Source organism: Nelumbo lutea, chromosome 3, assembly GCF_056320005.1.
Source record: "Nelumbo lutea isolate HS-2025 chromosome 3, American lotus-T2T, whole genome shotgun sequence".
Classification (NCBI taxonomy): domain Eukaryota; kingdom Viridiplantae; phylum Streptophyta; class Magnoliopsida; order Proteales; family Nelumbonaceae; genus Nelumbo; species Nelumbo lutea.
In genome coordinates this window covers 53,743,543-53,761,130 of record NC_142686.1, presented here as the reverse complement: position 1 = coordinate 53,761,130, position 17,588 = coordinate 53,743,543, and positions in this window count along the sequence as shown.

Below are 17,588 nucleotides of genomic sequence, written 5' to 3'. Positions count from 1 at the left end.
AATTACTGATATTACTCAATATTATTCAATAAATATCAACACCTAATTTTTTTTTTTGCAATCTTGGTAAATTAGAAAATTTAATTACTAACAATTACTTATTATAAATTCCTAATCCATTTGCTTGTTAGGCACCCAATTTCCCTCATGACCCCTTAGTGAATATAAATTCCTAATCCATTTTCTTGAATCCATCCTATCACCAACTAGGAGTCCGCCTCCACTTCAACCTATTAGAAGCCTAATTGTTTAGCCAATCTCAAACATTGAACAAGGATCAAAACTTAGATCTTAGCAAGTCTCCTAACCCTATTGGCCCCAAAACTCTTCCTTCTCCATCTCTTAAACTCCCTCTACACCTAATGGCCCCAAATTACCAAATGAACTTCCATGAAGGTTCAGCTTAATCATTTTATGTACTATGGAGAACTTCCCTAATAACATTGTCAACTAAGAATTCCTTAAAGAAGTCAATTGTTTCTACCTAGTTTGCTACCTTAATGGTAATGTAGTCAATTAACTTTTCCTTAGATTTTTCTAGACCATCAAAGTGGTGTTTTTTTTTCATTGGTTGAAATTTAGTGGTTGTGATTAGCTTATAGAGAAAGTTAAATTAAAATTCAAGTTTATAATATCATCAACTTGTTCTGAGTTAATGCATTTTTTCCATATTATTTTTGTAGTGAGAATGGCCCGAATAGGCCTTAGTGTTTATTTCTTTTAAGTAGTATTTAAAAGTTATGTTTCTTAGTTATGGGCCTTCTTTTATTTTCTTTAATTATTTCTTTAGTGTTGGCCACCCCATTAAGGGCATCCAAGTAATTGTACTCAAACTTAGAATTATTAATAAAAGTGTTGAAAGGGGGTTAGAGAGAGGTTTGAATTCTTCTTTTTCTCTCTTCCCTTCTTTTCTTCTTCCACAAACTATTGTTGAAACTTCTTTCTTCTTCTTTTTCTTTCCTTTTTTCTCTTTTCTTCTTTTCTTGCATTATCTAAATTACTGTAGGTGTAATTTTCAACTTGGTATCAAAGCGGGTTCTCACTTTCGACTTTTTTCTCCTTTCTTTGCCCATACATAGTGTGTATGGAGAACTGATCGGTTAATTAATTAACTACTTATGTAGCCTAGTTGGGAAGGTTTTTGGAGAGTTTTGTGGAGGTTTTTCATTCTTAATTGAAGCTCAAGGCAGGTTTTTGGAGATTTTTCCCGAAAACCCTAGATAACTAGAGAAACCTTGTTACAGGTTGTAGAGACACTTTGAATCGGATGCTTGGGGATCAGAGGTAAGCCTTTTGATTTCTATTAAGAGCATTTTTTTTGTTGGATTGAATTTTCGAACATCTAAAAGGGGCAATTGAAGTTTCTCTCTTTCTCACCATTCCACATGACCTTATGAAACCCTAATTTTGGGGGGTTGAAAGGTTGTTCTTTGCTTAAAATAATAAATCTAGCCTAGTAAAGCCCTAATTTGATTATTGTTTACATCTGTTTACTCAATGGAGCAAACTGGAGGAGAGAGAAAATATTCCACAGATTCTAGGTTTGGACATGGGGGCCAATGGAGAATCTTTTTAGAGTTGTGACTCTATAAAACTAGATGGGACCAATTATTTAGATTGGTCTCAATCTATTAAGATACATGAGTGTAGTAGAGGAAAATGAGGTTATATTATCAAGAGCAAGAAAAAACCAGAGGAGGATAATCCTACCTATTAAAGGTGGATGAAGGAAAAACTACACAATAGTGGGTTGGTTAGTGAATTCTATGCAATCACACATTAGTCAATATTACCTGTGGATGGAAACTGCAAAAGAAGTGTGGGATAGTGTCATAGAGACCTATTCCTAGAAGCTTAATGTTGTTCGGGCCTACAAATTGAAGCATGATGTGAATAATCTTAGATAGGGGGAGAAGCCCTTGGTAGTCTACTTCTCTATGCTAAAATCTCTTTGGCGAGAGATTGATTTGATAGAGACTATTGTTTGGGTTTGCACAAAGGATGCAAAAACATATAGGAGGTTGACGGAGAGAAATTGGGTCTTCGAATTCCTCACCGGACTCAACTCGAAGTATCATATTGTGAGGCAGAATGTTTTAGCAAAGGACAAGGGTAACTTTGTCTTATGCATATGCTATGGTGAGCGATGAGAAGAGCAAAAGACAAGTTTAGTCTGTCGAGCCGCAGGTAGATCACTATGCTAATGTTGGGATGAAGCCAAAAGTTAGCGCTGGGAAGAAAGATGATATCTATGAATACTACAAGAAGCCTAAACACACTAAAGACACATGTTGGAAGATGCATCCAGAGCTCATTCCTGCCAGATTCAAGAAAGAAAATGGTGGGAAAAGGGTTGAAACTGGAAAAAGTGGAAATGCAAATGTAACTACCTCTTCACAAGGTGAACAAGGACAGGGTGGAGAGAAGTCAATGGGAGAACAGCTTGCAACCGCTAGGGCGGAATATAGAAGTATAGATGAATCATCAGTCACTTGGAGTCCATTGCTACAGCTTCTTTAGAGACTGTTCCTTCCTATGTATATGCTCACTAAGGTATTCATGCCACTATACATCATGCTTCTATCTCAGGCACTCATAAAACCCCTTGGATAATTGATTTTGGTGCTTCTAGCCAAATGACCAATGTTTCACAGCTATTCACCTCTTACCAACTTCTTTCTGGCCAAAACAAGATATCCCTTGTTGGTGGCTCCCTAACCCCTATCACATGAAAGGGAAACATTAAGACCTCTAATGCCCTGACCTTATCATCCGTTCTTCATGTACCTAAACTTAATACTAATTTGCTTTTAGTTAGTAATTTGACTAAATCCCTGAATTGTAGTGTGACATTTTTTCCTTCATATTGTGTTTTTCAGGACATGGAATCTCAGAAGGTGATTGGGAATGGCCATGAAGTGAATGGGATCTATCTGTTAGACATGCCTGAGCAGAGCCTAGTACAACCTAAGAAAACTGCATTTGTTTTAGAGCCCACTAGTTGTATTATGTTATGTCATAATCGTTTGGGCCATGTGTTCTTTTCTTCATTGAGTTAGTTGTTTCCAGAGTTATTTAAAAGAATTAGTCCATCTCATGCAAGCCAGTAAAAAGAACTTGCATGTAGCTCAGGGGAGCCGACCCTACACTTGTCTAGTAGCCATTTTGAGTGGTGTGGAATGCAAAGGGTCTACCGGATGGATAGAATGAAAACACACCCCAAGTACAAGACGACTGTTATCCATGGTGGAAAGTCGGATGGTGTGCCATACCTTAGCTGGAGGGAGACCGAGCCTACCACCATAGCCCCTACCCGAGTCGGCTGCGGAAACGGTGTTAACTCGGCAGGGCACACCGAAAAGTCTTCATTGTGAGTCTTGTGAGTTCTCAAAGCATTGTAAGAGCATTTATCCTTCATTATGAGTCTTGTGGGGACCTTTCCATTTACCATGTATAGATGGGTATAAATATTTCATCCTGTTTATTGATGATTTTTCACAATATACTTGGATTTACCATGCATTCTCGGGTTGAAGTGCTTAAAATTGTGCAACAGTTCCATGAACACATTCTCACTCAGTTTATTACTTGTATTAAAATATTCCTGTTAGACAATGCTAATGAATATTTTGATAAGGACCTTACCTCCTATCTTGAAAAGTTTGGAGTTATTCATTAGAGTTCTTGTACCCGCACTCCACAACAAAATGGAATAGCATAAAGGAAAAATAGACACATTGTGGAAGTTGCAAAGATCATTCTTTTTGCTACCTATGTTCATGTGAATTTTTGGGGTGATGCAGTTTTAACAGCTACCTACCTTATTAATCGTGCCTTCTCGAGTCTTGGGGTTAAAATCTTTTTTGGAGTCCTCTTTCCTGATGTTGAGATTTTCCCTATTCCTTTGAAGGTCTTTGGTTGCACTTGTTATGTCCACATTCCTAGTTCCAAAAGACACAAGTTTGACCCTAAGGCTCAGAATTGTATCTTCCTTGGCTATGCCTCTACACAGAAAGGGTACTGTTGTTTTAATCCCATTAGTGGTTCCTGGTTTGTTTCCATGGAGATCTCTTGAATTGTTTTCTTCATCCCTTCCTTTGCCAACTCTTCTAATACTTGTTCCACTATTGGAGGTGTATCCTGCTAGTTATGCATTTTGGTCTGGTACAAACCTGACATGTATCTCATAGTATGACTCGATGCTAATGCATACCAGACACAACAACAAATGTGACTCTATTTAGGGAAAGAGGAGTTCAGGTGATTCGAACCCGCATCACCACTCATTAAATCTCAAGCGCGCAGTTAACCACTAAGCCATCTTTCATCTTATGCTTATAAGTGAAATAAATTAATTCATATTAACTTCAGCATCTACGCTTCACATAGAACTTAAACAAATAAATCATATTTATATCCAACAACTCTGACTACAAATTAAAAATATTAGTATTAAAAATCATTATTTTATAAACTAATGGATTAAATAATTTATCAAATTCACATTTATATAAAAAAATGATTTTTAATGCCAAGAAATTCATATCTATAAAAATATTAATAATAGTATATTTATTTTAATACTTAAATTTTATAAATTTACACATGATATGTATCATAAAATTTTTATAAATTATTAATTAATATTTTAATTTTAATTAAATAAAAACACATTTATTATTTACAAAAATAAAAATACTATTTACAAAACATTTGAGAATATAGTCCAAATTGAATCCATCAAATCCACTAGGAATGGCAACGGGGCAGGGATCATATTCCATGTCTCTAACCCCGATTATGAAATTCACCCCCACCCCCGTCCCTGATCCCTGTCGGGGGTAAAATTTGTCCTCCATCCCCGATGAGGATGGGTTCCCCGCGGGGACCCGAATCCTTGAATTTTTTAGATAATAGTATTTATTTGAAAAATAATTTTACTAAAAAATAAATAAATAATTTAAATTATAAATAATTTTAAAATATGTTTTGATATATATATATATATATATATATATATATATATATAATAGATAATATAATAATATACATATATACATAATCAGGGTTGAGGCAGGGTGAGGACCTCAATCCCCATCCCTATCCCCGACCCCAACCCCGATCAGGGATTCCTATTAATCCACGTCCCCATCCCCGCCCCACCAAAACAATCCCCATCCCCGACCCCATCGGGTCAGGGAAGTCAGGTCCCCATTGGGGATGGGGAAAATTGCCATCTACATTTGTTTTAATAATTGATTTTTTTTAGAAAATTTATAGAAATAAAATATTAATAATGAAAATTATTTTCGTAATTAAAAATTATGAATTTGCATATGATATGCATCTTAACAGATTTGATATATTTTAAGTTAAGATTATATATATGTATAAATTATTAATTGATATTTTAATTTATATTTCATAATAACATATTTATTTTTTACAATATATATATATATATATATATATATATATATATATATATATATATATATATTGTTTACCAAACATTTGAGAATTAACCTTTTAGTTGACTTTTTTTGTTAATGTTAAAATTAAAAATAGTAAACTAGAAAATAATTGATATGATAACTGTGTATATTTTGTGCCTTGTACTTTAATAGGAAATAAAATACTAATGTTTTTGCATGTTTTAATTAAAAAAATCTGTATAATATGTGTATTGGACTCTTCATTAATGCATTGTCAATACAGTTGTATGATATCCGTGCATCCCAATATATTAAATGTCGTTGCTGCCAATGATGGGGCGAGGCCAACAAGGTAACTTAACTTCTTTGGCCAAGGTCGATGCGTCCAACCTGAGAATAAGAGAATACACATCAAAGGCCCAGGTGTTATCCCAAGGGAGGAGGCTCTGACGGTTAAGTTAGTTAAGTGTTTGGAAGGGATCGGACGAGGCTTGAGATGAGGGCTCAAATGAGGCCACTCTAGAGCAAGAGAGCTAGATAGCAATAAGGAGTAAAATGGCTTTACCTGGAGCTGGGCACGCCTTTATATACCTGACCTTGCCATGGAGTGGTTGAAGGTTGTTGGGAATGGACGTCCAGGATCACGTCCGTTCGATGCCATGTGGTGCAGTCCTGGGCCTAGCCATATGTGTCTATATCAATTGTAATGTATTTCTTGATATATATTATTAATATATATATATATATATATATATATATATATATATATATATATATATATGTATACATTATTTGTGGATATTTTGAAATTAAATTTAGTATTATTAATATATCTATGAAATTTGTAGCGTTTCCCTAGTGTATCCAAGCGTCTTTGCATTTTTTTCATTCGTATCCATGCGTTTTGAAAGCATATTTGTATTCGAGTTAACCAATATAATACTCAATACCAATACTTTAATCATTTGTTTCATTTATTTGGTAAAACATTTTTAAGTGTAGAGAGGACATTAGAAAGGGGTCTCGATGGAGGGTACAAAATGGGTGGTCGATTAATAAATGCTAGGTGGGTGCAAAGTTTATTCACTCAGAAAGTGGTAGGTGGAATGAACGGGAGGAAAGAAGGACGTTCAATGAAGCTTGAAGTCAAGCCATATTTGGAATAACTAAAATATGATAAACCTGTGATCATATTATGAAAAAACTCCAACAATTACAGAGGTGAAACTTTAAAATTTTGTTGAAGCCTTGATGCTGAAATTGCACAAGAATAAAAAAAAATTGATTTTCTTCTTTTGAATCATTTGGGATCTTGGACTAAGAAAGATCAAGTCTTTTGGATTAAGAATGAGTGTAATACCTGATTATGATGTCCAAAAGTGAAGAAATAGAAGTGGTGTTCACACCTAAGCTTAATATTCTTGAAAACACTACAATAAGTTGAAGATGGTGCAACTATATCTTTACAACCTTGGAATTCTTCTCCAAAATTTACAATAGTAATGGTCTGACCTTTGTCACGTTTTTGGGTGATGTTTTTGTTCCAAAACAAGTCTGAAATAGTGGTAATAAAGTTGGATAATAGATATGGTTGAATGGGGTTCAAAACCTTAGCTAAAAAGGTCTCACAATGGTAGGATTGATTTTCAGTTAGAATGAGAGAACATTTATAGTTTGATCCCTTCTAATTCCTCTCTATTCATAGAATTTGGAGTAATTCTAAAATATTCTTATCCAATTAGGAGATTGCATCTTGTATGTTGTGGAACCTACAACTTAATGGGAGAGTTAACATGCATGTGTATGCTTTATGCAAGCTAGTAAGGCGACCACTTAACTTTTAATTGGCCATTATAGGCTAATTCGACAATAGTCATTATGGGCTTAAGTGATTGGGCCCATTAAGTGTCTACACACTTAAAATCACTTGGAACCTTACCATCCTAAAGGCCCAAGTCTATTGGTTTAGCTCATTATGTGATAATTAAGTTAATACAATCCAATTAATCACTTGTAATTAATCTCTCTACTAAAAACACTTAACACAGCATTAAGAAGACTTTTTCCCTCTTCGTCTTTATGACATGGTGCTAACTTCCAACACTATTGGATCCTTCATTGAGGATTCAAATAATCCAAATACTAATAGATTTAGGACTCCAAGGAGAAAGTTGTATAAAGTGTTATCTACCTAATATTAATTGCATTGGTACTCAATTTGATTTTAATTTCAAGTCTAGGGATTAAAAGCAACACCTAGTTGCTCCACTTATTGGAAAGTTCAAGAACATGATGGGCTTAGTATAGTTTAATGTTTCTTGTAAACACATATCCTCACACATTAGGTTACAACCCAAGTAGATAAGACCCACTACTCCACTACCTTGGGCAATGTGAAAATGACAACCTTGTTAAGATAGACTTCCCCAAGTGTCTCCAATGGTTGTGAATCTTTGACTCCATATCATGATAACCATGTACTCTCATACATAATATTAATACGAACTTAAGGTATTTAGCAGAGCAACCCGATGACATTAAATAAATATTCTCTTATTCATAAAAAAAGTATGTACAATACGCTAGTTAGAGCTAAAGGCATACACACCGTCTACCAATAACAATTCCTAAATAGTGTAGCTTAGAGTGAAGACTTGTTGGTTTGATATTCACACTGCCTATAATGGCGATCTCAATGTAGGGGAGAGTTATGGATTTCTCATATTACAAGAGGCCCAATCTTCTACAGTTTGGCCTATAATTGATGCAATAGGATATAAAGTGTAAGAGGGCAAAATAATAAATGTAGGAGTTAGAAGGCGGCATAACAATAAGTGTAAGATGGTGATGATAAAGGATTCCCAACCACCACCACACACACTCTTCATTAATTTGGCTCCCCATAAGGCAAAGGCTTCAAATAAGTTTAAGATGTTCTTGTAATTATCCCACGTGGGATTCAAGAAAAACATTAGGAGAGAAAAGTGGCTTAAAAGTGGAGGGAAATTTGAAAATTGGCATAAAATATACTAGTATTTTATACTAGTATGGGTGAACATAAAATATACTAGTATGGGTGAATTAAGTGAAAAAGACAAAAATACCCTTACTAGAATTTTGAATAACACCTAATGTTAACTAACAAAACTACCACAATCTTGGACATGATTCAAAAGTTGAATGCAAAAAGTGATACCGAGTTGAAATTCTAAAATAGAAACACAATGGTGCATGTCCTTTATATTTTAAACCTACATTTAGGATATGCAAATCAGGACCTACAAAAATTGGTGCATTGAGCATACGAACTAGTCTTCTTCGTCATAGATCTATTGCTGCATGTTTAATTAGGTGGCATTATTTTAGCCTTATGTCATCTTGGTTTCATGAACTTAGTAGAAAATTGGCCTAAGTTTTTATGGAAGGGAATCTTACTCCCAAGCTCACATAGGTGAATCCAAGAACCATACATGTGTGCTATCATTTCACACAAAATCATAATTACAACATGATTCATTAAGAGTATACAACTCAACCTTAAAGGTAGAGGAGCACTTAAAAAGAAAATAATATGAGATAAGGACATTATAAAATTTATAGTTCTCAATGGGTCATCTAGTGGTTTTGTTTTTCCCATATGAACTTAGTGTGGAATCTCCATTCTCATAGGTTGGGTTTCCATCACTAACAACCTATGTTCACAAGTTCTCTCTAACACTTTAGACTTTAGCCCATAGAGCCTTGCTTCCAACTTTGTTATTATTGCATGGAGTTTATAGAAACTAACAATTCATGTCATGTTTAAGGAGCCTTGTAGATAAATATAGTTGGTTTGACTGGTAAACTTTAACCTAGTAGGGTTGGGTTATCTTTCATTTGGTTCCAAGTCAAGCTCAATTCACTTAAATCAAACCCAACTTGTTGATATTATAGGCTTGTTTGGATATAGATGTACTATATATATGGAACAAGTCAGCGAAAATACAAGAATTGTAGGTTGTGTTCCAATTTCACAAGCATTGATATCAATGAATGTTTGGCGACATTGCCTTTCACAAGAGTAGGTGGCATTTTTTGAATATCATCAAAATAGACATTTCTTATATCGTGTTGATGATCCTAAGTCACCGAAGTGAATTGGCACATTAAAATTAAAAAAAAAAACTAACAAATTCTTCTTTTAAGATATCATATCATTATAATAAATACTAGTGTAAGGGTACGGGATACGAATGTGTGTAAGGGTAAAGGGTAAATATATAAGTTAACATCGTATTATCAAATTGAACTTTATAACTTGCCTTTCACAAGAGTAGGTGGCATTTTTTGAATATCATCAAAATAGACGTTTATTATATCGTGTTGATGATCCTAAGTCACCGAAGTGAATTGGCACATTAAAATTTGAAAAAACTAACAAATTCTTCTTTTAAGATGTCATATCATTATAATAAATACTAGTGTAAGGGTACGAGATATGAATGTGTGTAAGGGTAAAGGGTAAATATATAAGTTAACATTGTATTATCAAATTGAACTTTATAACTTGCACATAGGGGTGGAAATGAATCGACCCTTTTACGAGCTATTCAATCTTGGCTCATGAAAAAATCAAAATATTATATATAATAATTTTAATTTATATGTATAATAATAACTAGTTTTTATAATTCTTAAATTTTTTATATGTAAAATAAAAAGTATTTTTTTATATTTATAATTTTTTAATTTTATAGGAATCTTGGCTTACAATTGAGTTTGAACCGAGTTGAACTGAACTCAACCTTAACTCTCTAGCTCGAATGGAGCTCGACCTCAAGCTTCATGGCTTTCTGGTGAGCCGAGCTCGAATAGCCAAATATTCAGCTCGGCTTGGCTCGAATGCACCCCTACTTGCACTTAGCCCAAGGCAAGTTTACCTTATATATTGTAGAATAGATTATAGATATAAATACTATAAAAATAGGTTAGCACATTTTAAACACTTAGGTCTGCTTAGTTAGATTTTCATTTATTAAATAAACATTTTGTATAATATCTTCCTTGAAAAATGAGAAAAATGGTTTTAAAATATTTTTTTATGTTTTTTATAGCTAGGTGCCATTATATGCCATTAGATGCACATAAATTGAATAGTGAGAAAATGCCTAAGTGTTAGGGAATCATCAAAAAGACATTTTCCCTAACAGATAATTTTTACACAACCTAAGAAAAACATTTATTGGATAAACGATTTAACTAAACAACACTTCAAACTCCATTGGGGTAACACCTATGTGGCGCTAAGTTGCCACCATTTCTCAAATAAACAACTATGGAACCAAACACCATCCTAGTAAGATTGTATCTTCACCACACATGATTTTTTGTGTTTTCTTTAAAAAAAATAAACAAAATGGAACACTTGTGAAATGCAATGATATTGAAATACAAACAACAATGGAGCCAAACCCATACTACACACAATCGGGTGGAATTTGGAATTTGTCCTTACAAAATCCGAACTCGCACCATCCTCACAACAATTGTAGCTTTGCATTGATAATATCTCCCCATGAATAAAACCAAACAAATATGGAGATGTTTCCAATGCACGACTATAAAGGTTGTGACAGTGGTATGATGATGGATTTTGTGAGGATGAAATCCATGTTCAATCAATTTATATCCCTATTCCCTGGTTGTGGATCATACACAAACTACCTACTTTGACATCCCCAACAACAACAAAAATTATCAAATGTAGATAAGCAAAAATGTTTTGTTGATGGGTACAATTTAGTCGGGCCTTTTTGGTATTGTAGTCATTCAGGATTTGCTACTCACAAATTGTTCTTGTGTCCCTACCCAAAGAATTTTGCCACCATGTATTGGGAACTTCATGAATGACAAAGGTAGTATTTCTAGTGAACAATTGCCACCAGGGTTGGGAGGGTTAAAGGGTGTGGGATGAGTTACCCCCATTGTGTAGACCCATGAAGAAAAAGAAAGAAAGAAAGAAAGAAAGAAAGAAAAGAAAGAAAAGAAAAGAAAAAAAATGTCATGTCCAGTGGTAAGAATGTTGGGATAGTTTTTGGGTAGTAGATCTAACCATCACAATCCACCCCTAAACTAAAATTTAACATGTCCAATTGAAAAAAAAAAAACTTTTATAACAAATCATGCACTCTGTGATCAAAACTAAATAGTGCTTCCTAGGGATGAGCAAATGGGTAGGTTCTATCCAAAACTGATGGAACCAACCTTGAGCCAGCCTTGAACTAGACCTACCCAATCTATTACAGGGTAGGGTCTAGTTCCAAATTATTGCAACCAATCCCCACTCAGACCTGTTCTATGGTCTAGGGGTTTACCCTACTCAATCCGACCCAATAAATTGCCCTTGGTTGGCCTTGGAACCAAACTTGCTTTTAAACAAACACCAAAATACTTTTGAGGATGTAAAGATTTGATCCCAAGCACTCACGGTTACAAAGGCCATGGTCTCACTTACCATTGAGTTACTTAAGTGATTTGATCATTTGTTTTCATTTTAATATTTGAATGTGTATAATATGTAATGTAAAAAAGTAATATTTATAAAATTTAAATTATAATGATAAGATTTGAACCATATATTAATATATTATGATAATCTATATATTAAATTGCTCAATTTAATCAATAAAGATGACATAAATCATAAACTATATATTATATTTATTGAAAATCATGTTTTTAAAGAACATTCCATTTTTTTAAGTGGGAGAGTAAAGAAAGAACAAGTTCCACAAGTAGACCATGGAATTGACCTAGGAACTGCCAAGGCTAGAACCAACCAATTAACCTTCATAGGAAAGGTTCCAGTTCCAAAAACCTAGAACAAATCCCTATGGGATAGGTTCTAGGTTTTGCCATGAAATTGAACCAAACCTACCCATGCTCACACCTAATGCTCCCATGTTTTATTGCAATGGAATAACATGATATGACAATAAACCCTATTTTAATACATACATTAATGAATGTGTATAATTACTAAGCCACTCTCCATGTTTCAACTATGTTAACCAAAATTACCTATTTAAAAGTTAAAATAGGCAGCATCTAGAGTGTACTTGGCCATCAAGATCCGTATCCGAATAAAGGAATCATGTTGGATTACACCCAACCCTTTTGGGGTTGGCTTGTACACAATTCGTGTATGCATGATTGTGGGCGGGAATCATAAGTGAAAATGTATATATGGTTGGATTCATGTCCATCCAAAGTTTAATATGTCATCAATTTATTTTAAATTATAGATCTTCCTAAACCATCCAAAACCCGCTAGATAAAAGAAGCAATGTTGGGTTGCATATTCACCAGCTCCATTTCATTAGTTTTCATCCAATCCAACTGATCTAATATTGCATGGGCTCAAGTTTAAGGGCACCAACGGGTTGGCATGGTATGAGTTTGTCTAAACCCTAATACAGTTTGTTTGATCCGGTTGTATAAAGAGGGTATATCAAACCTATCGCCCAACTCATATGTAATATATTCATTACAATCATACTCAACCAAGTTTATCTATACTACTTTAAAAAGTACCAATAGCCTCAAGAATATTTCTAGATTTTTTTGAGGACAAAATTTACCCCTCTATATTCAAATTTATTGATAAAAATGAGGGAAAATAGGGTAATCTAATATTGCTATTAAATGAGTTAAAAGGATGTAATTTTAAAATGTTCAATGCATTCAATTCTATCTCATTAAATCTAACATTTAAGGTATTAATTTCTATTCACCTTCATTGAATCATATATTTAAAGTACTTTTGTTTCTTCTCGTCATTAAATTCTATAATTAAATCCATACATAATAAATTAAAAATTCCAATAACATAAAACTTAAACTTTTAAAATGTACCTAAAAAAATAGTGCTTTCATCTAAGTGGTGGTAAGAATTAAACCATTTTGGGTCAAATGGGCTAATCCATGTTGCCACAATTAAATAGTAAAATTTAAAAATATATAAAATGCAAAAAATATAGAAATTAAAAAATGGAAACATTTTTAGCATCATATATTTGACATATTAAACAATAATAAGTATGATAAACAAAGTTTTAAAAACCGACCCAAAGGTCGTCCTGCTTTTACCTTCGGATCATAGGTCATTGGTTCAACTATCAAGGTCAAATGGGTCAAGCCGTTCCAAATTATATATATCTCTCTCTCTTGAATCATACATTTTCTACCCTATTTATTTCCTATTTATCATTATAATTTTGTCTGGAAATGTTCTTGACTAAAATACCCCCTTTTTTGAAATATGGTCCCTTTATTGTGAGGGTAAAAATTGTAAATTGAATATTATTCAATGCATTCAATTCCCACATTTAAGGTATTAACTCTCCCATTCACCCTCATTGAATCATATATTTAAAGCATTTTTATTTATTCTCATAACTAAATTCCACTAATTAAATCCATACATAATAAATTAATAATTCCGATAACATAACAACTTGTACTTTTAAAATCTACATGGAAAAATAGTGCTTTCATCTAGGTGGTGGTAAGAAATTAAACCATTTTGGGTCAAATGGACTAACTCATGTTGCCACAATTAAATATAAAAAAAATTCAAAAATAGATAAAATGTAAAAGAAATATAGAAATTAAAGAAAATATTAGGAAGATTTTTAATATCATAGATTCGACATATTAAACAATTATGATAAATAGGAAATATTTTTATTAATGATGAAAATGGAATACAAAATTTAAAACCAATTGGAAATAAAACTATTTTCCTATTCTCTTTCATTAAATCTCATATCTAAGTTATATTCTCTCATCATTAAATTCTACTGATTAAATCCACAAATAAAACCAATAATTTTTAATATTTTTAACCATATTATTATTATTATTATTATTATTATTACTACTACTACTACTACTACTACTACTACTACTAAATTTTAACCATGAGTTTATTTAAAAAATTAGATCATTGACCCACCATCTAGATAGGAAAATAGCTTTGCTTTTATATAATTATTTTTTACTTATTATACTAAATTTTGTTTGATATAATTAATATATAGCATTGGAGAGTTATATATATTTTTTATAATTTTTGTATTCCTTTGACTATTTGTACTTTTTTTACTTTTTAAAGATTTATTATTTAACTATGACATCATTAGTTAATTCATTTGACCCAAACCAATAATCCACCACCCAAAAAGGACAATAGTAGGTTGATTTTTAGGTTGACTTTAAATTTTGTATTACGTTTATATCATTGATAAAGTTAATTTTTATGTATAATATTTATTTGTGTTCAATATAATGAACGTATAATATTATAGATGTACCCAATATTTTACTTTTTTATAAATATATAACATTAGATATGTTCCTAAAATTTTATCTAGTTTTTTTAATTTTTGTGATTATTTTTATTTTCTATCTTTAAAAATTTTATTATTTGACCATGACATCATTTCATTTATAGGTCGTTTTAGATTTGACATTCCATTTTCATCATTAATAAGAATACTTCTTATATTTCATATTTATTTTTGTTTAGTATAATGAATATACAATATTAGAGATATGCTTAATTCTTTTTGTTTTATTTATTTATTTATTTATTTTAAGTTTTTATTATTAAAGTATGACATTGTTGATTAACCAATTTAATCCCAAATGGTTGAATTGCTTACCCACCATTAGGAGGGAAAGAAAATGGTTTTGTTTTCAAATAATTTTCAAAATATTTATTTTTATAGTAATAAAGTTAATATTGCGGATTTAATTAGTGGAATTTAATGATGAGAAAAATTATATTGAATATAGGATTTAATGAGAGAATATAACTTAGATATGAAATTTATAGGAAAATGGTTTTATTTCAAATTAGCTTTAAATTTTATATTCAAATTTTATCATTAATAAAAATAATTATTATTGTTTATATGTAAAATATATGATATTAAAAGTGTTCCAAAATTTTCATTAATTTCTATTTTTTGCATTTTATATTATTTAAATGTGGCATAACACAATACATTATCTTTCAATAGGTGGATAATTGCGATAACATGAGTTGGGCCATTTTGACCCCAAATGGTTTAATTTCTTACCACCACCTAGATGAAAATACCAAATCAAGGCCGAGTGATGGTTCAATCAACCGGGTCAACGACGGGTTGAAAGCACTAATATTAAAATAAAAATATTTTTATTAATGATGGAATGGAATGTAAAATTTCAAACTAATTGGAAATAAAACTATTTTCTTATTCTCTCTTATTGAATCTCATATCTAGGGTATATTATCTTATTCAATCTTTTATTTAAGATACATTTTTCTCATCATTAAATTCTACTAATTAAATCCATAATATTAATTTTAATAATATGAGAATAAATATTTTTAAAAATAATTTGAAAACATAACCATTTTCTTCCCTCCTAGTGGTAGGTAAGCAATTTAACCATTTGAAAATATACTAAACAAAAATAAGTATGAGATGTAAGAAGTATTTTTATTAATTATGAAAATAAAATGCCAAATTAAAGTTAACCTTGAAATGAAATGATGTCATAGTAAAATAATAAAATTTTAAAAAATAGAAAATACAAAGAATAAAAAAATTGAAAAAGTAGAGAAAATTTTGGGCACATATATAATGTTATATATTTATAAAAAATAAAATATTGGGTGCAACTATAATGTTATACATTCATTATATTGAACAAAAATAAATATTATGCATAAGAAATAATTTTATCAATGATGAAAATGTAATACAAAATTTAATGTGACCCTAGAAATCATACTAATTTTCTTTTTTGATTATGGGATAGTGGTTTGTGTCAAATGGATTAATTGGTAATATGATAGTGAAATAATAAATTTTTAAAAAGTAATAAAAAAGTACATGTAATCAAAAGAATATATAAAAATTGGGTTCGACTATGATATTGGAAAGATATGATATCTGAATTTTTTTACTAATCAATTGATATAAAAAATGTGGTAGCCAATTAGATGTTATTTATCAAAATTCATGGGTGGGTTTTGATTGGTCAAAACTCTTACGGTACCATGCTTTCCCGCACCATAGATTTTTATATATTAATTTTGTCGAACAAAAATTAAGTGTGATAAGTAAAAATTATTTATATAATGTAGATAGAGTACATAATTTAAATATGATCCGAAAGCAAAGATATTTTCTTATAAAACACAAAAAATGAAAATTATAGTATTTTGTCAAAAGCATTTAGAAACATTTCTAACGTGATATATTCATCATATTAAATAAAAATAATTGTTAAAACAAAAATTATTTTTATTTATTTATGATGATGATGATGATGATGATGATAATTGTTATTATAATTTAAAATTTCCACTACAATGCATGTGCACATTTACTATAAGTATTTAAGTTTATTTTTAATCATATTATTACTTTTGTTAATTTTCAATTCCTATCTTAATTATTAGATATCTAAAATTCAAGTAATTAATATAAAAAAATCTTACGTGCAATACACATGCTTAACTACTAATATTTACAAATACTTCAATGGTGCAATAGAGCAAGGATTAGCTGAACACAACGGCTGTTTAGTGGGTTGTGGAACCAATGGTAATGTTCCATGTCAATAAAATACATGTAACCCACACCTTTTATGGTAATGTTCCATGTCAATAAAATACATGTAACCCACACTTTTTATGATGGGGCCCATAAATTTATTATCCCTATGGAATATTATCATTGGCTCCATAACTAGCTTAACAACCATCACGTTCATCTAATTTTTCTATAAAATTGCTAAATAAAAGCAAGACCACATGAAAATGCTTACACCTCCATAATTAATAATATATAGAGATTTTTTTTTTATAACTTTTGTTATAACGAAAGAATAAATTTCATAACTATATAAGTATGATTAAAAGCACATATTTTATATCTTAGTTTCAACTTTATGAAGGTTATGTTATCAAATTAAAGTTCTAAATTGTTATTAGAGTTAAATACTTAAAAAAGAGGATCCCACCAATCACAAGCAACAAGCAACTCATCAGCCGAAACAAATAAGTGGTTTCCTGTGCAAAGTGACTCTTCTCTTTGGTACTTTTTTTTTTTTTTT